Raw genomic sequence first — 19,482 nt, forward strand, 5'->3', positions numbered from 1 at the left:
TTGTACTAGTCATTCCACGTACTACCACTCCCTACCTGGCCATCAAAAGACTGCTCCTCTCTCACCTCAATATTAGAGCTTTAAGCTGTCAAATGTGACATCGTGAGCAACATCCGCTTAGCACTGAAGGCTGAAACTCAATCTGCACTCCAACAAATCCAAACAGGACACCATGACAACGTCAAAATCGAGCGCACCATTTCAACACCTCCTCATTTCGGCCTCCATCTGCACAATTTCACAAATGCTTGAGCTTAACTCTGCAATGGACACCATTTCCAATATAGTTCAGAAAATAAGCTGCAAAAAAACAAGGTTGCTGAGAACGTGAGTTGGAGAATGCCAGATGGACAAAAGCTGCTAGATGTAGATAGATCTCAGTGAGGGACCTCTTGAATGGATTTCAACAGTACAAAATTCTATAATTGTTTCATGTAACTCTTTCAATGCTGAGGTTACCAGGCTGATATTCTGTATGAAAATTATTTATTTGTGTCTGTGTAATTTAACTCTGAAGTATTTTTTTTTTTAAAAAGGGAAATATTTGAGCATAACAAGGGCATTGGATTATAACCTCTTCATGATTGTGGAAGCTCCAATTAGAGCTTTGTATCTTTGAGATGATCTTTTCATTGTCCTTTTAGTATGGTGAATATTAAGGTTCTAGTGAGAATTAAAAAAAAGTTATGTCTTTTCTAATAACGAGAACTTGTTTTGTATACTTTTTTGTGCTTTCTTCTAAAACAAATGTTCTTGTATGCACGAATTATGTTCAACTTTGTCTCTATTTCTTATGAGTGTATGTGTATATATATATATATATATGTATTATTTCACTGTAGTCCATTTTCCCTTTTAAATTACTATGAATTTGAAACTCATGGGCTCCCTAATTTAGACACTGGTTTAAATTATGGTGATCTGACCTGTAGTTAAAGGGCTTGTAGTTGTCATAGAAGACAGCTTACTTTATATCAACATTTGCATCTACACAAGTTTTGAATCAAACTGTCTCAAAGCACTTTTATGCAGAATTACTTTGTGAAACGCAATGACAGTTGTTATGTAGTAGACGAATGAATAGCCCATGAGTGACTCCTTCAAATAGAAGGTTTAAATAGAAGTCTAGATTCAGAATGTACCTGTCAACTATTTATTCAATTTGTTATGTCTAGGTTATTCTATAAAGGGAAATTAATATTGAACAGCATTTTAGTAAAAGTTTTACTCGCATCAGATGAAGGAAGCTTCGTTCAGCCATGTAAACCTGGTACAGTAGTACGACTTGCTGCCATTAAACCTCAGTTAAAATGGAGGGTAGGTACTACTTGTGATTTCATATTGATAATTGTAGATAAAGATTTAATATTCTTTCAATTCATATGTTATTCCAATAGATGATGCCCTTGACATGATCAGCCAAATACTACATTTAACAAAGTTTCAATCATGTAAGAGAGCTAACTTTTTGAAAAAGGGAAAACCAAGTGTAATTCAATGTAACCTCAAATGGTTGTACCTACATGTTTTGTTCAACTACGGAAGCAATCTGTTTGATCTTGTATTTAAGACATGTATGCTGATAGAATCATTTGCTGTATACCTTTCATTGTTGGTTATTCGTAAAAATGAAATACCAATGTGAAAGAAATACATAACTTTACGTAATAAACACTTTATTAAGAAAATCCTCCTCCACGGGTTTCCGCTTGAATGTTAATTTGTCTTATCTCCAAACAGTCAGATTTGAGGATTACATAATAGTGCTACACATTACAGCACCAACACATCATACCTGTGGGTTGAATCCCCTGCCTGTTATGAGGGAATCCATCTCAGCCTTGCTTCTGAAGCAAGGAATCAAGTGGAAGTCAGATGCTTTGCTAAAGAATGATGGAAATGAGAAGAGAGAGTTTTCCAGGTTTTGAATGTATCCAACCTTCTGCCTCAAGAGTGCCAATCGCAGCAGCCACAAAGCACATTATTTACCTGCTCTCTGCACTGACTACCCATCCAAAAATATTCAATTTGAAAGAATCACTTCTTACACAATAATAAAGGTGAAAGTATTTGCATTGTATTGAGTAGGTGGGCTTCAAGGGTGAAAATTTTAGCAATGGAGAAAAACTAGTGATTTGTGACTTTTGCATGTCTCCTTGGGCTGTGCAGTTAAGTGTCAGCCTTGGCTCAGTAGTGACACTGTTGCTTCTGAGTCGGAAGGTCGTGGGTTCAAGCCCCATTCGAGACTTGAGCACATAATATAGACTGACATTTCAGTGCAGTACTGAGGCAGTGCTGCAGTATTGGGAGGCCCCATCTGCTCTCTCGCGTGGACAAAAAAGACCCCATGGCACAACTTGAAGTGCAGGGAGTTCTTTTGGCCAAAAATTATTCTTCAGCCAATGCCACTTAAAAACAGATTATCTGGTCATTTATTCATTTGCTGTTTGTGGGACTTTGCTGTGCACAAATTGGCTGCTGTGTTCGCCTCCATTACAACAGTGACTACACTTCTAAAGTAGTTCATTGGCTGTGAAGCATTTTGGGATGTCCTGCCAATGTGAAAGGCGCTATATAAATGAGTTTTTTTCTTTCTCTACTTAACAGAAGAATCCATTAGTTTGATTCCAACCTGCAGTGCAGTCCAGCAAGGGAATAATCTGAGCAGATTTTCCAGTTCTTGTACATGGGGCTGTTCAATCTGTTGGGTGCAGCAAATAAAGGAAATCGGGCGGGGAGGAGCAAGTGACCCTATGGAAACTCGCCCGATTTGCCATCCATTTATATGAATGGACAGAAAATTGGGCTAGCTCCACTCGAAATGTGTGCGCGTCTGCCTGCCCAGCTTTCCCTGCATTCACTGTGGCCAAACGATCCAACAGACTCGGGAACATGAAACTCTGCCCCAAGCCTATAGTCTGGGAAACCATTACAATTTCAATCAAAATTTGTTGAAAACAATCACTTATGAAGTAGTGCACCTCTTAACTGGAATCTGTGTACTGGTCCTGCTGTCTAGTAAATTTAAAACTAACTTTTAGTTTGAGAACATGGCTGTCTTCCTTTTGTTGTCAATGGCCAGAGTTTTGCGTTTTTGCGCTCTCCAGTTTGTGCTTTTCCATCCATTCATTTTACCAGCCAGTAACTGCACCAGTTCTAATTTTGTGTAAATATTTATGATGTTTTGCTGATTTAAATGAACTCTAATCAATGAAAAAATTTTAATTAAAAAAGAAAGGAACACAGGAACAGGGGTAAGCCATTCAGCCCCTCGAGCCTGTTCCACCATTCGATGAGATCATGGCTGATCTGTGACCTAACTCCATATACCTGCCTTTGCCCCATATCCCTTAATATCTTTGGTTAACAAAAACCTATCAATCTCCAATTTAAAATTAACAATTGATCTAGCACCAACTGCCATTTGCAGAAGAGAGTTCCAAACTTCTACCACCCTTTGTGTGTAGAAGTGTTTCCTAATTTCACTCCTGAAAGGTCTGGCTCTGATTTTTAGACTATGCCCCCTAGTCCTAGACTCCCCAACCAGCGGAAATAGTTTCTCTCTATCTACCCTATCTGTTCCTCTTAATATCTTGAAAACTTCAATCAAATCACCCCTTAACCTTCTAAATTTTAGGGAATGAAACCCTCGTTTGTGTAATCTCTCCTCGTAATTTAGCCCTGGTTAAAATGGTTTGGTCAATGAGCCAAGCAGTATGGAATGGTGCAGTACATTTCATTTAGAACCTTCGTATATTGTACTGTAACAAACTAATACCACTGTTAGATCAAAACAACCATTAAATACTCCTGTGGCAATGGCTTTGCAATTTATCTAATGCAACAGTTGAAAAATGCAATCATGAATGCATTGGGCTTTATTTAGCATTGTGTTCCATGATTAAACAAGGCATGAAATGTTAAATTAACAGGCCACTTGGATGATTTTTATAATGGATTATTGCATCCAGCTATTCAGTTTTTACAAAGTTAATTGACAGAATGTTCTGTTACCAAAATAATCAACAGCCGTAGACCAACGTGACTAATTGAATAGCACAAATTAAATTTCAAAAGAGATTTTAAATCTTTTGGCAAAGGTTCTGTAAATTCCCTGTTCCCCCATCAGTGCTATAACACAATTAGATTATTCTAGGTAAATCATGAGGTGGGGCAAGTTCTCAACTGGCGTAGAGATATAATTAAGCTAGCCAGAAATTGTACAATGGATATTTGACAGGTTTTTGGCTGAGCTGTGTATCTACCTTTTTAAGAAGCCACAGATATTAAAGAATCACTGACACCAGGACTCATGTTTGTAAAAATAAACCCAAAATGCTCCAATTCAATCCCAACAGAGGATCAAAGATTAATTCCACCCATGTTGAGTCCCGAGCCTTTACCTGCTGTTTCTTCTCTTCTATTTACTTGATTATCTTCTTCTAGAGAATATCTTGGAGATGCTGAAGATTTGCCAAGGGTGAAGTTTAAAACAGATTTTCTTCTGCCTATAACTAAACCCGACGAGCTCCTCGAGGTTTGACATTAAAATGCATGTTATCTTCATGAAGAAGCATTTAGCAATATTTTTCTCGGTTTTTAAGATATGTTTGAAAAAATTGCTAAAGTGTTTGTATGCAATCGGACATTTACAGATGGAGCAGGCAGCTACTATTGGCACAATGTCATGTACCCAGCGTACAACAGGTAGATTAAAGTGACGCGGATATCTTTTCTGTAAGGTAAGGGAGTGGCAGATCACTCGAATGGCCCAAATAATTGGGAACCAGCTATCAGCGGGTCATCTCACAGATGGAATCATGGATCTTGTGAGAGAGAATGAAGTGATTATTTGGCTTGTTGAAGGCAGCACGTTGAGGAATCACAAGTCGCGGGGAGAGAAAGTGAACAAATTGATCCCTTGAATCCTTGCCTCAGCTGTCCCACCCCATTCCCCAGCTATCCCATGGAGAGGATTCAGCAGAGCTCACCCATTTGGAAGAAGTGCCAACATTGATCAGACATTGGCAGTTCCTCAGATAGGGTGGAGGGAGCATGTCTGCAGAAATTTATCTTGCTTCAGCCTGGGTGTTAATATTATTCTCATCTTGTGTAAAACTCTAGGACCTGCATCATAGAAACCAGTTCCCCCCCAGATTTGAAGGCGAGGGCTATTTATGACTTGGAGAAGGGAAATTGGGAAGAGCAGGTGACTTGCAAATAGCTTTCTAGTTTGCAGTTTCAGGCCGTGAATCGATAGTTTCCCTTTGGTTAACGCAGACTTTGAGATTAAGTATCTCCAGTTTGATCAGAAGTTAATATAAATGAGCCCTCTCCCCAGCTTAAACTTTGTTGACTGACGGGGACAGGCCAGCCTTACAGCAAATTGGTTTCTTTGAGGCTGTCATCTTACCCCAATTGGGAAAGAGCTACCAAGATGTCTACACTCCCTTAGTTGGTATAATATGTCCCTAGGCAGATAGTTCACTATCTAGGCTCAGTCAAATCATTGCAGTCCAAGCCTTCCATTACGGCCTATGAGTTCCCTTGAGTGGCCTCAACTTACGTGGTCTGTACCAGCAGCATGTGCCTGCTTTGGAAGGTTTGGTACTGCTTCCCTGAGATGGTGGATCTTTATTCAAATGTATGCCTCACTTGCATCAGCATGCCCTGAAGCCACATTCTACCTCACTTCATTCTCCACTGTTCCACTGTCTGCACATGTTGGTGGAGCTCAAATGCATATGGCTCCAACCTCTTGTGGGGGTTTGGACAAGATAGGAATGCCAATGCAGTATGTGGATATCAGAGTTATTTTATTTGTCAGTCACTAATCTAGCTGCTTCATTGCTGCTATACTCTCCATGCTACAAGATGAGAAGTGACCTACTTTTGGAGATACTCTGCAAGGAGAACCTAACTGGTAGACTTCACATTTGGGGTAATTTTAACTTTTATTGCCAGACAAAAATCAGGCAATAGTGAATTGGCCTTCCGTTTCACAACCTGCCCTGTTTTCTTCTTCATCCTCCTAGAAGAAGAGGTCATTATCATTATATCATTAAATATTAGAAAAGCACCACAATAGTAATTAGTTTGAGTTTGCAGATGTGTTTTATGTTTGGATGATGAAAGACACTCCTGAAACTCCTGTAGCTCAGGGTAAACCTTTTCCCTGAATTAAAATTACACTAGCTATGTAGGATAATCCCAAATACAGTAGACACTTTTGGTCATGTCAAGGTTCTCTGGTCATCTTCTAGGTCCTGTCCCAGTGTGGGAAGACCACTGCTCGGGATGCTATCCTTGGCCTCATCCATGGAAATCAAAACAGCTGGATATCTTTGGGCATGGTATATATGCATAAGGCACCGTCCAATGCTGTATGACTTGCCTTTAGCACATTGGATGAGTTTCATTTAGCTCATAATTACCAGTAATATCTAGGTTTAGCCAGAGGCTTTTTGATAACATTTTTAATTGTTCACTGGACATTAAATCAAGTTGCGGTACTGCTACTGTGGGTACCACTACAAGCCTAGATTCTGTTACATTGCAGGGTATGGTTGCCTCTCTTGGTGCTATTTTAGGAGCTGAAATATCAGCTGCTCCTGTTATCCTTTGATGGGATCAATGTTTTGGCAGTCAGGTGGAGAGTTTATTTAAAATTATTGGATGAATTTCCAAGCATTTGGGACATGACAGACATGGGTCCTAAGAGTCATGGCTGGCTGCAAGTGCTTCTAAGACAAGGTACATTCAGGGTTTTCATAGGGCATGAGTTTTGGATGCTCTGTCCCAAGTCAACTCATAGAAGATAGGAGCAGGAGTAGGCCATTCGGCCCCTCGAGCCCGCTCCGCCATTTAATGAGATCATGGCTGATCATCCAAATTCAGTACCCTGTCCCTGCTTTCTCCCCATATCCCTTGATCCCTTTAGCCTCAAGAAATATATCCAACTCCTTCTTGAATATATTTAATGAATTGGCCTCAACTGCCCTGTGTGGTAGAGAATTCCACAGGTTCACCACTCTCTGGGTGAAGAAATTCCTCCTCATCTCAGTTCTAAATGGCTTACCCCTTATCCTTAGACTGTGACCCCTGGTTCTGGACTCCCCCGCCATCGGGAACATCCTTCCTGCATCAAGTCTGTCTAGTCCTGTTAGAATTTTATAAGTTTCAATGAGATCCCCTCTCATTCTTCTAAACTCTAGCGAATATAAGCCTAATTGACCCAATCTCTCCTCATACGTCATTCCTGCCATCCCAGGTATCAGTCTGGTGAATCTCAACATGTCGGCGAATTCATCGCTTTCTACAATTGTGGGGCATAGGGTACCCAGAATCTAACCTCAGATTCTTCAACTCTAGGAATTACTAATTAAGGACACCATCTTTAGGTCAGATGCTTGATATTTTGAGGAATAACCCAGGTGGAACACTTATTGGATGCCTTCACGGTAGAAACTCAGGCCCCTGAAATAAACTTACAATAGTAGACCCATCAAGTATAGTCCCCTCAAGTAGCAAATAGGATTTTTTTAAGTCTCCCGTAGCTTCTTTATTGTGCCAAATAAATTGGGAGAGCTCCCTTTAGGATTTCACAAACTAAAGCAATCCTTGAGAATTTTTTCCCCCTAAAGGTCATTCATCCAGTGTCTGGAGATTGGTTACTACCCACACATCTAAGAGTATTTAGTATTATATTGCCATTTGACTCTGCTATCTAAATAGCTCTGGTTTTATTTCTAGGAATGGATTATAAGTACAGGATGCCCCCTTCAGCCTGTCAGTCGCCTAGGTATTCTTGAAGTACCCATATTTAAATGACTGGTTAATCAGGGATGCAGTCGAGACTCTCTTACTCGGATTATACATTGTTAGTGGCTTCAGTTTCAGTCCAAGTTAATGAGCTACAGGTTCAGTTGTCAATCAGGTCAGGCATGAAGAGAGGGGGTAGCTCTTATGAACCATCCAGGGTTTCTCCCTAAGGTGGTGTCACAGTTTCAATTTGGGTCAAAAGGTTCTCTCCACTGATTCGATAGAGATTGCAGATTTCACCCTGTAGATGTGAGGAGAGTGCTTTCATTTTATGCTGTCCAAGCTCAGGACTTTAGGAAGCCCTGACAGTTATTTGTATCATGTGGTGAGGAGACCTTGGGTAATTGGGTACTGAGCAGCCTATAACATAACGATTATTAGGGTCCATTCTCCGTTGTTATCATTTAGTCTGGAAATATACCAATGTTCTAATTATGGGTCATTTTACTTGTCCTTTTGCTGCTTTTTAGGCTTCCCATTGTTAGGTTTTCATTGACAGTATCTATTAGGCTGCTATGTGGAGTTTTCCCAGCATTATTGTTTAATTTTGGCCAGCGCCTAGGACAGTGTTTTTTTTTTTCAGATCTGTTCTGACAGAAGGGTTTGGAGTCTCCCAGCTAGGGCCACTGAACTCCTAAATTTGTATTACATTGGTTTGGCTCCAACAATTCATGAGGGATGCAGCATGACAAAGAAAGTAAGATGATCTATCTTGTAGGGTCTTCATCAAACTTTTGAATGATAGCATCGTTCACACGCTATGATCTCTCCTAGCATCACCTCCAACCATGTTGGATTTCTTTTGGGATTGCATAGGGATTTATCATGAAGTCAGTAGAGAATAGCTTCAGATAACAAAGCAAACTGGTCTCTATGATATAGGCTATGGGCCTTTATACAGGGCAGGAGGTTAGATGTGTGTTCACGTAGCATGATGTCAGGATGCAAATTTTTGTGGGTATGCTCATCACATGGTCTTCCCTAGAATCAGCCATGGTTGGTCAAGTTCCTACTGTGTGTGAAGGATGCTATCATTCAAAACAATGATGAAGACCCTATTAGGTAGGTAGGTAGTCTTACTTTTATTCACTCTGTACAGTTTTGTTGTAGATATTTATAAGGCTACTTTTAAAATTGTAATTACACTCTTTTTGTAATCATCTGCCATTTTGTTCCTTCCACTTCTAAAGATGCTGATTCTTGCTAAGTTACGGTCCCATGAACAGCAGCTTTCCAGTATCTTACCCAAGATTTATTCCTATATAAGCCCAAACAGTGAATGCCAGTAGGTTATTTTGTGATGGTGATATCATAGCTGAGCCTGATTCTTTTCTCAGCTGGAATCTGCAAACACGCACTTTCCAGGAGGGCTTAGTGGATAGCGATCAGGAGTGGAAACCGCGGCTGATTTCTTTTTTCCATTACCTAGCCTGGGGGACACTGAGGCCAAAGGCAGGACTGACACTGATGCCCTTACAAAGTTCAGCTGAAGCTGTTCAGATCAGGGATCGAACCTGAGCTCTACCTGATCAGTTTATCTCAGCACCTTTCGAGATTGTGGGTTACAAGTACACTGTTAGGATTTGGAACATTTTATCATCCGAGCCAGTCAAATCATATTATTTTGCATCTTTGAATAACTGTTTTCTTGCCAATTTTCTGACATTATTCTCACTTTTTCCCCCTTTCCTGAAGTAATTGACTCCTTCCTGGTGTGCAGTTCCATGGCTATCAGATGTTCCTCCAGTATTTCTTCAAATGGCTACTATTCCTTTGTGAGACCAGATGGTGAGTGTTGGCACGCTATTATGTGACTGTTGGGAGGTGAGTGGCAACACAAGTGAGTCTGATCCTGCCCGCACTTGATGACTTTCTACACAACCACAACTTTCAGTAAAGCTCAACAGATAGCAATCAGGAGTGGGAAGGCGAGCCGATTTCCTCCTCTTGAACCCATTGACAATAATTGACTATTATTTGGTAATTGACTCTGAATAGCACAAGGGTACAGAATGTGAGGAACAGTAATGCAACACTGGGCCAGCAATGAGCTTGTTTCTGAAATCAGGAGTAAGATGTATGGTCAAGGCATGTGATGCATGTGGGTAGCTCTAGGTTGTGCACGAGTGCAACCATGTCTGACCAGAGAGAGCTTGCCTGCTACCATTGGATACAAAAAGTTGAAATATTTTCACCACTATAGCAATGCAGCCATTACCTCAAATAAGGGTTAAACCCTGAACAAAGGGTTAACATTTATGTGCAATCTGAGCAAAAATCAGAGTAACACTAGAGTCAAGAAATTTAGCATTTAACAATGTGATTGAGCTGGAGGTACATGTACAGCTTAGTTTCATCTGTAGAACAATAGAACACTATCAATCGTAACAACAGGATACTATCTTTCCAACACCTGTGGTGCTTTGTCCTGACAGTAACTGTCCCAGATCTGCCACTGAGAGGCACCGATCTTCTTCCTCTGTACTGTTCACTGGGCTTCTCTTGACAAGGCTGTAATCCTGATACAGCAGATGATAGAGCGATTTCGCTTTTCTCCGAAACCGGAGGAGGAACTGGAGTACATCTGACCACCTGTCTTGCTGTCTATCAACACGTGGAAGATGATTCAAAGCTATTCATTCATTTACCATTAAAGGAAGACTGGCCATCTGTGAACCCTTTGCGAGTCGATGCCGATCTTCTTTGATACTTTGTGTAATTATACTTTAACTCTGGAAGGAACAAAAATGCTGTTCATTGCTTTATTTTATCCACGAATATCAAGAACTGCCTTGGAGGAATAGTACAGGAAAATGGTTAATATAGCATCAGAAAGTTAGAGCGTAGTTCTGAGAATAAGATCTCAGCTACAATTGGAATTCTGAAAAATTATTGCAGAGCCATTTTAAAATTGCCTGCTTAGAAACTTAATTTTTAAATTAAAATTGAAATCCTTTGATTAAGCTAGGGGAAAACGTGAGCTCTCTATGGATCAGGCCTGGATGGAGTTGGATCTATTTTTCCTTTTTGTTTGTCAACTGAGTGTCTGACATGTGCAGAAACCCATCATCATGTTTAAGAGTCTCCAAACCAAACTATCAAAAAAGCTACACAGCTGGAATTCCTGTTCACCCATTATGGAGTGCATACTCTCTCTTAATAGGCACACAAAGATCAGAAGGCTTAGGTGTCACTTGGCAGAAAGCAAGGCTTAAGGCTCCTCCGAGGCACTGCTGGAGTTTAACCATTAAAATCATGCTGCGTACCAGCACAGAGCACTGGTAAGCTTTCTGCTGCCTTTCTAGCTCGGACCACCCTGCCTGTTAGAACATTGGTTTGCTTGGCTAACTGGAGTTGAACAGAAAGAATCCCATTGCTGCTGCCTCAGACATTGGATTATTGAGACTTCCCAGAAGGTTGACTTGATTCTTTTCTCTCAGTGAAAGCCTGGGAATACTGAAAAGAAGCTGCTGTTGGCAGCAAAGTGAGATTTCACATTTGCATAGAGCTGCAGCGGGCAGTAGTACTATTATAATGGCTATATTCCATGTTCAATGAATTTGGCTAGATTTGATTCCATGAATTCAAGCCTGTGCTCCTAGGCGCTATCCACTTTGGTTACTTCAGGGCAGCCTGGTGTATTGAGGCACGCCACAGTGCACTGTGGAATGGACTTCAGTTCTCCACACTGTGAACTCTCCACCACATGGAAGCTGCTGCATGGGGATGGTGCACTTTCAGTGCGGGACAATCGGAAGCTCAGGCAAATCTGAACACTCCTATAGACCTTCCAATGATCAACTTCTGAGGGAGAGGACTGGAAGCAAGCCAAGTGCCGATCTTCTCAGTCAAAGAATGTGACGGGGACCTTGGAAAAACAAAATTAAAAGAGAGAAAAAGGATGCTTTTTGAACCATGCTGGTTGTTAAAAATAGGCAGCTGATGAAAAAACAGAAGGAATGTTTTTAATGGAGGTAGTCTTCTGATTTCTAAACATAAGCTTCGGACAATTGAACCAATTAAGTTCCATGCTGAAGTTGAATTCCAAATGTCCATCTCCAATAACACGATATTCCCTGACTGCTGTGCCACAACTAGATGTTATCTGGTGTTCCAGTAGTGCCATGAGATGGGCAGTGTCAGGTTTTTTTTCCTCCTCCCCCACTCATATGCTGAAGAGTCCATATTGCAGTGTTCCAACCAAGAGCCCATTCAGGAACACCGTTCAATTATCTTAACCATTGCAGGCGGGCTCAGACACACACTAGTGTAACTGGGAGACACTGCTCTCCAGGATTATCAAGCCAAAATAAACCAGATGGCAGGAGTCATTTGCTATCACATTGAACTACACACTGAATTTGTACCATGAATCTTAAAATGTAATATTTGACAATGTATTGTAACCAGAGAACAATTTCAATAAAAAACATACAAAAGTAACATTTCCATCCTCCATTGTCTTTGAATATAATGTGCTCCTGTAATCTTAATAGTCTTAATTATACCTACATTTTAAATATAGATTCATGGTAGAAAAATTAGCACTACATGAGTAACAAAACAAACAAAACCCTTACATTGAACTGCGCACAATAATAACGATAGCAGCCCTTGGAGAAACCAGTGCTGCTGTCACTTCATTTTCTATTTAAGGCTGGTATTTCCTTATGGTCTGTCACATCATATACATTGATGTCCCTCCTCGTTTAACTGATACTTATTACAAACTATAAATCATGAACGCATCCCTTTGCATATCTGAATGTTTAAAATGTCACTGTCTATTTAGTCTATTTATAGAACTGTAAAACGCCACTGAGCGGAGGGAAAGCCATGGTTTAAATAGCTGTAACCTGTGGCCTTGTCTTGCAGTTGGTGTAGGAATTTCCATGTTCTTGTATTTCTGTTTGAGTTTTCATACAGTCTCCAGCAATACCAATCAAGCAATTACAGCTGTAGTTCTTACCGTTGTTAATTTCCACCACCCCCAGTCAGCAAAGGGGAGAGGTTTGGTAGAGCAAGACTGTGGGGATGATCTTAACCTTCACCGATTAAACCGGTGGAGCGGATCGTCCACTCGTCATAGAACCCGCCCCATTTTTATTTCCATTGAAATTAATGGCAGTTAAATTTTGACGGGTTCCACAGTGGGCCAGATTATCACCCAGGCGGTGAAGGTGAAAATTCCACCTCCCTCCCCCCCCCCCCGCCACCATAAGTCCGCAAGATGATCGTGCCTTTGATTCCCACAATAACACCGTATGTGCTAAAGGAGAGAATGATAAGAGCTTGGGATTCAAGTAGGTTATAAATGATTTCTCTTTTAAGGAACTTCCTCTCTCTTTGCCCAAGCCTCATGCTTGTGCTGCCATGTGTGGGTATCACTGAGGCTCTTTAGTATTCGAATGATGGGGCACATAATCATTTTTCTTTGGGTACTCTCAGGACAATTCTGAATATAAAGTCTCTTGAGAATGCAGATGAAGTGAATTTTGGTTAACCTGCAATAGCAGAGCACTTGGAAAGCAGTGACAGGATCGGACAAAGTCAACATGGATTTACAAAAGGTAAATCATGCTTGACTAATCTACTGGAATTTTTTGAGGATGTAACTGGTAAAATAGATAAGGGAGAACCAGTGGATGTGGTGTATTTGGACTTTCAGAAGGCTTTCGATAAGGTCCCACATAAGAGATTAGCGTGCAAAATTAAGGCACATGGGATTGGGGGCAAGGTATTGACTTGGATAGAGAACTCGTTGGCGGACAGAAAGCAAAGAGTTGGAATAAACGGGTCGTTTTCCGAGTGGCAGGCAGTGACTAGTGGGGTACCGCAAGGATCGGTCCTAGGACCCCAGCTGTTCACAATATATATTAATGATCTGGACGAGGGAATTGGATGTAATATCTCCAAATTTGCAGACGACACAAAGCTGGGCGGGAGGGTAAGCTGTGAGGAGGATGTTGTGAAACTCCAGTACGATTTGGACAGGTTGGGTGATTGGGCAGAAACATGGCAAATGCACTATGATGTGGATAAATGTGAGGTTATCCACTTTGGTGGCAAAAACAGGAAGGCAGATTATTATTTGAATGGCAATAGATTGGGAGAAGGGGAAGTGCAAAGAGACCTGGGTGTTCTTGTGCACCAGTCGCTGAAGGTAAGCATGCAGGTGCAGCAGGCGGTTAAGAAGGCAAATGGTATGCTGGCCTTTGTAGCAAGAGGGTTTGAGTACAGGAACAAGGATGTATTGCTACAGTTGTACAGGGCCTTGGTGAGACCGCACCTTGAGTATTGTGTGCAGTTTTGGTCACCTTACCTGAGGAAGGACATTCTTGCCATGGAGGGAGTGCAGCGAAGATTCACCAGACTGATACCTGGGATGGCAGGAATGACGTATGAGGAGAGATTGTGTCGATTGGGCTTATACTCACTGGAGTTTAGAAGATTGAGAGGGGATCTCATCGAAACCTATAAAATTCTGTCAGGTCTGGACAAACTAGATGCAGGAAGGATGTTTCGGATGGCCGGGGAGTCCAGAACCAGGGGTCATAGTCTAAGGATAAGGGGTAAGCCATTTAGGACTGAAATGAGGAGGAACTTCTTCACCCACAGAGTGGTGAACCTGTGGAATTCTCTGCCACAGAGGGCGGTGGAGGCCAGTTCATTAAATATATTCAAGAAAGAGTTGGATATATTTCTTGAGGCTAAAGGGACCAAGCGATATGGGGAGAAGGCAGGGACAGGGTACTGAATTTGGATGATCAGCCATGATGTCATTGAATGGCGGAGCAGGCTCGAGGGGCCGAATGACCTACTCCTGCTCCTATCTTCTATGTTTCTATGTATACAAATTGTTTGTGGATTTAGTGGCTTGGGATTTGACAGTGTTAAGATATTACATTCCTTGGGCATTTTAAAAGGGTTTAGCTGTGATTGTGATTCGGCCGTACTGGGAGTGCACCCATAGAGACCTTCGGTGCAGCATGTTGCTAATAACGCTCCCTTTCATAGTGGACACTAGATACTGTAGCATTTCCATTTATCACACAGTGGGACCAATTTACCACACAGCTTTAAATACTGCTATTTGATGCACTCATCTGAACCTTGAAGCAATGGGACTTCCCATCTCTTGGACTAAGGGTAAAGTTTTAAATCCTCAATGCCATGACAAAACTATTATAGCACTAGAAAATGTTGTTTTATGTTCGTTTGTGCTGTAGTGTAAACCAGGCCTGTGTCACATTTTATTATGGTGCTCTGTAGAGTGCGGTCAGATGCCGCAGCTACCAATCTGCCAGCCATGCCCTGGAGGAATCATCCCTGGAATCTTTGAAGATGCTGACAGACTTTGAAATCAAAGTGCTTTTGGCAGTCATCTTTTCTCCTTGCATCTTTGGACAAAACTTGATTTAACTTTGTCCCACTTAATTGTTTTTAGTGTCAATTTGTTGGTAGGGCAGAGTTAGCAGTGAGTTTATTGTAGTCGTATCTTGTTTATTTCTTAAGGCTAAAGGGATCAAGGGATATGGGAGAAAGCAGGGACAGGGTACTGAATTTGGATGATCAGCCATGATCTCATTAAATGGAGGAACAGGCTCAAGGGGCCGAATGGCCTACTCCTGCTCCTACCTTCTATGTTTCTATGTAATGGGACAAGTTAAGAAACAAAAGGTGGCTCTAGATGGAAGGCAGGAGAGATTAAGAGACATTAAGAGATGGTGCAAGGCAAAAGGGATACTTGATTGATTTATAATGGTCATCTGAACATTGAGATTGGATTGCTGCCTTGAAATCATTCCTTGGTACTTGATATTATTTGTAATATTTCGGTTGAAATCATTCATTGGTATCTGATATTATTTTGTAATATAACATTTTGGTTTTATTTTGTGGCGTTACTCTATTTTTGGTAATTGTGCACCTGCAGCTCTCAGTGCGGATGAGATGTGTGCAAGAGAATTAATCAATTATAAAGGAATAACCTGCAGTTGACACTCCAGAAGTTCTGTATCCAGCATGTATTATAAACCTTTTTGAGATGACCAGGGAGGAATTAAAGGGGTTTGGTCATCCAGCAAGTTGTCTTGCAAAACAATCGAGCATGTTATAGATAAAGAAAGAACTTGCATTTACATAGTGCCTATCACATCCTCGGGGCATCCCATTGTGCTTCACAATGAAGTACATTTGAAGTGTAGTCACTATTGTAATGTAGGGAAATGCAGCAGCCAATTTGTACACAGCAAGGTCCCACAAAAAGCAATAAGATAAATAACCAAATAATCTGTTATAGTAATTTTGGTCAAGGGACAAATGTTGACCAGGACACCGGGAGAATTCCCCTACTCTAAGACATAACATTTCTATCCAACAGGATCACTGATCTTGGTAATGTGTATATGTTAGTTTTAAAAAGGATAATGCAATTGCTTTATTATGTTAAAACTTACTGTGATGGAAGACTGCTACATTCTTTATGATTCACAATGCACTGAAATATCAGTTGGTGAGTTCAAGATGGAGTCAGGTTGACTGCTGTGCGAATGGCCAGGCAGTAGAAGCAAGGCCAACGCTTTTCTAATGGAGCAGTAGGCTATACTGAAAGGGGATGGGAATGAGAGAGAAGGAGTTAACCATAGGAACTGTCACTGTGTGGAAGAAGATTCATTAGGAAGCATGGACCTGAGACAGATGGAACACCCAATAGATTGCATTAGCAGAGGATACTTTTCTGTGTGCAGTAAGTTGCATAGAGAAGGCCAGGCCTGAGAGACAGAGGTATTGCTGATGGATGATACGAAAGTGCTGGGAAGCTTAACAACGCTGCATTGTTTTTGAAGTGGTGTGCAGGAGGACAGGTTAAAATGCTATTTATGTTGCATTGAGGGACTTCTGGAGCGAGAAAAAAGTGCCAGGTTCAAAAATAATTTAGTGCAAAAAAAGCTCATTATAGTGTCCACAATAAAATGAGTAGAACTCCCAAATGTTTCTGTGAACTGAGGAGCCATTCCACTCATAGTTAATGTCAATATTTAAATAATGAGCCTAAAATTAAGTCAATGAGAGATAATACTTTTTGGAATTAAAATAAAATCATAGTGTGGTGGCTTGTCTATGCTGCCTCTTATCTGGTGATAAGGTGTGATAAAGGGCAGTTAGAAAGATTACCTGTAATCATCTGGCAGTTTTCTCTGACTATATATGCTGTGCCTGTATGCTTCTCTTCACTTCACCTGACGAAGGAGCAGCGCTACGAAAGCTTGTGATTTCAAATAAAGCTGTTGGACTATAACCTGGTGTTGTGTGACTTCCTACATTTATCTGGTGAAGTTTAAGATAGTTGCAAGTTCTCATATTGTGACACCAACAGAAGAACAAGGTTCTCCTGATCACTCAGTGTTGGTCACCATTTTGAAGCTGTACAGACCAGGAAGGATCCAGGTTCAGTCCCTGGTCTGTGCTGAGTTAGCTGATCTCAGCCAGGGCAGCAGAAAGGGCGTTAGGAAAAGGAGCAATCAGCCAAGGTTCCTGCTTCTGATCACGATGCAGCCACCCCTGCTAGAAGCACACATGTGTGAACATCAAGTGAGGGAAGATCGGCCTCCATCGTGATACTACCCCTCCCCACTGACGTCAAATACTCTGTTGACAATCTATTGAGGCTCACTCATGAATAATGGACATTTGGCCGAGGCACCAGAGGGAGATCAGCACCCATAGAAGAATATGCCAATAAGGAGTCGAGACCTTCAGAAGAGGAGAGGAAGGGAGAAAATTGGACAGAAAATTTACAAATCTATTAGAGTTTTTTGAGGTGTAACTGACAGGTAGACCATGGGGAACCAGTTAATGTGGTATATTTGGATTTTTAGAAGGCATTTGATAAGGCGCCACACAAGAGGTTGTTACACAAGATTAGGACTCATGGGATTGGGGTTAATATATTAACATGGATTGAGGATTGGTTAACAGACAGAAACTAGAGAATAAATGGGTAATTTTTGGGTTGGCAGGTTGCAACTAGTGGCGTGCCGCAAGGATCAGTGCTTGGCCTCAACTGTTTACAATCTCTATCAATGACTTAGAGCAGGGGACCTTTACTGATGATACAAAGCTAGGTGGGAAAGTAAGCTGTGAGGAGGACACGGGGAAGCAAAGGTTAAGTGACTGGGAAAGAAGGTGACAGATGTAGTATAATGTGGGGAAATGTGAAATTATCCACTTTGGTAGGAAGAATAGAAAAGCAGAATATTTTTTAAAAGGTGAGAGATTGGGAAATGTTGGTTAATCAGAGGGATTTGGGTGTTCTTGTACACAAATCACAGAAAGTTAACATACAGGTACAGCAAGCAACTAGGAAGGCAAATGGTATGTTAGTCTTTATTGCAAGGGGGTTGGGAGTATAAGAGTAAAGATGTCTTGCTGCAATTATATAGGGTTTTGGTGAGGCCACACCTGGAGTACTGTGCACAGTTTTGGTCACCTTACCTAAGGAAGGATACACTTGCCTTGGAGGCGGTGCAACGAAGGTTCACTAGATTGATTCCTGGGATGAGAGGGCTGTCCTATGATGAGAGATTGTGTAGAATGGGCCTATACTCTCTGGAGTTTAGAAGAATGAGAGGTGATCTCATTGAAACATATCAAATTCTTAGAGGGCTTGAAAGGGTAGATGCTGAGAGGCTGTTTCCCCTGGCTGGAGAGTGTAGAACTAGGGGTCATAGTCTCAGGATAAGGGGTCGGCCATTTAGGGCTGAGAAAAGGAGAAATTACTTCACTCAGAGGATTGTGAATCTTTGGAATTCTCCACCCCAGCGGGTGCTCAGTCGTTGAGTATATTCAAGACAGAGATCGATAGATTTTTGGGCATTAAGGGAATCAAGAGATATGGGGATAGTGCAGGAAAGTGGAGTTGAACTCGAAGATCAGCCATGATCTTATTGAATGGCGGAGCAGGCTCAAGGGGCCGTATGGTCTACTCCTGCTCCTATTTCTTATGTTCTTATGAAAAGGAATTAAAATAGGAGCATTTTTATGGATTGACTCCCCTCCTTCAGTTACGCCCAGCTGTTACGTCTGGATTTTAGAGTTGGAAAACCCTTACGAAAGTTCCTGGAGGGATAAAAGGGAAAGAACGAGAAAGTGGTGCATCTGAGTTCCACCAATTGTAATCATTGACAATGCCGCAGTGCCTGGTGACAGTACAAAGTTACAATGGTATCTGTGACAAAGTCAGTATATATGGGCTGTGTAACAGATAAAACAGTAACCAAAATATCCATATGTAAATCTTGTTTCTCGTGTCTGCCCATCAAACATCAGCAACAGGGATTTGCTCAAGGATCCGCACGAGTGGCCAATGTGAGTAGAGTAGAAGGTTGGCCAAAACCCCGGCTAGTCGTGTAAACGTTGTTACTGTGCTAAATCGGGAAAGCCAGTTGGTACCTGTTGGTTTTTCTGACCTTGATGAGCTGGTTTCTCCTCAAGAGCAGGAGCTTGGGATTAGAAGCAGTTGCCAATCTGTAGAAACTTCCCTCAACAATTAGCTTCTAATTGACCCCAGGATGCACTTATTTCGAGCAGTTTCCCCATAGGGAGCACCTGATCAGTGGTCTTAAAGGGACAGGCCCTGCTTCAAAACCGCTCCATCTT

The 19,482-nt window shown here is 41.4% G+C and overlaps 1 long non-coding RNA gene across 3 annotated transcripts in view; it reads left to right on the plus strand.

Moving 5' to 3' along the window:
* Positions 1-19,482, plus strand: part of LOC147102858 (uncharacterized) — a 456,768-nt gene that overhangs the window by 259,057 nt on the left and 178,229 nt on the right. The window contains exon 3 of one of the 3 annotated variants that reach the window (XR_015073134.1): positions 10-1,688. The exons of the other annotated variants lie outside the window; for them this stretch is intronic. This is a non-coding gene — a long non-coding RNA (uncharacterized LOC147102858). Of the gene's footprint in view, positions 1-9; positions 1,689-19,482 lie in introns of those variants that run through there. 3 annotated transcript variants of the gene reach the window in all.

This window comes from Somniosus microcephalus, chromosome 21, assembly GCF_052327205.1.
Source record: "Somniosus microcephalus isolate GS21.2 chromosome 21, FLI_Smic_1.0, whole genome shotgun sequence".
Classification (NCBI taxonomy): domain Eukaryota; kingdom Metazoa; phylum Chordata; class Chondrichthyes; order Squaliformes; family Somniosidae; genus Somniosus; species Somniosus microcephalus.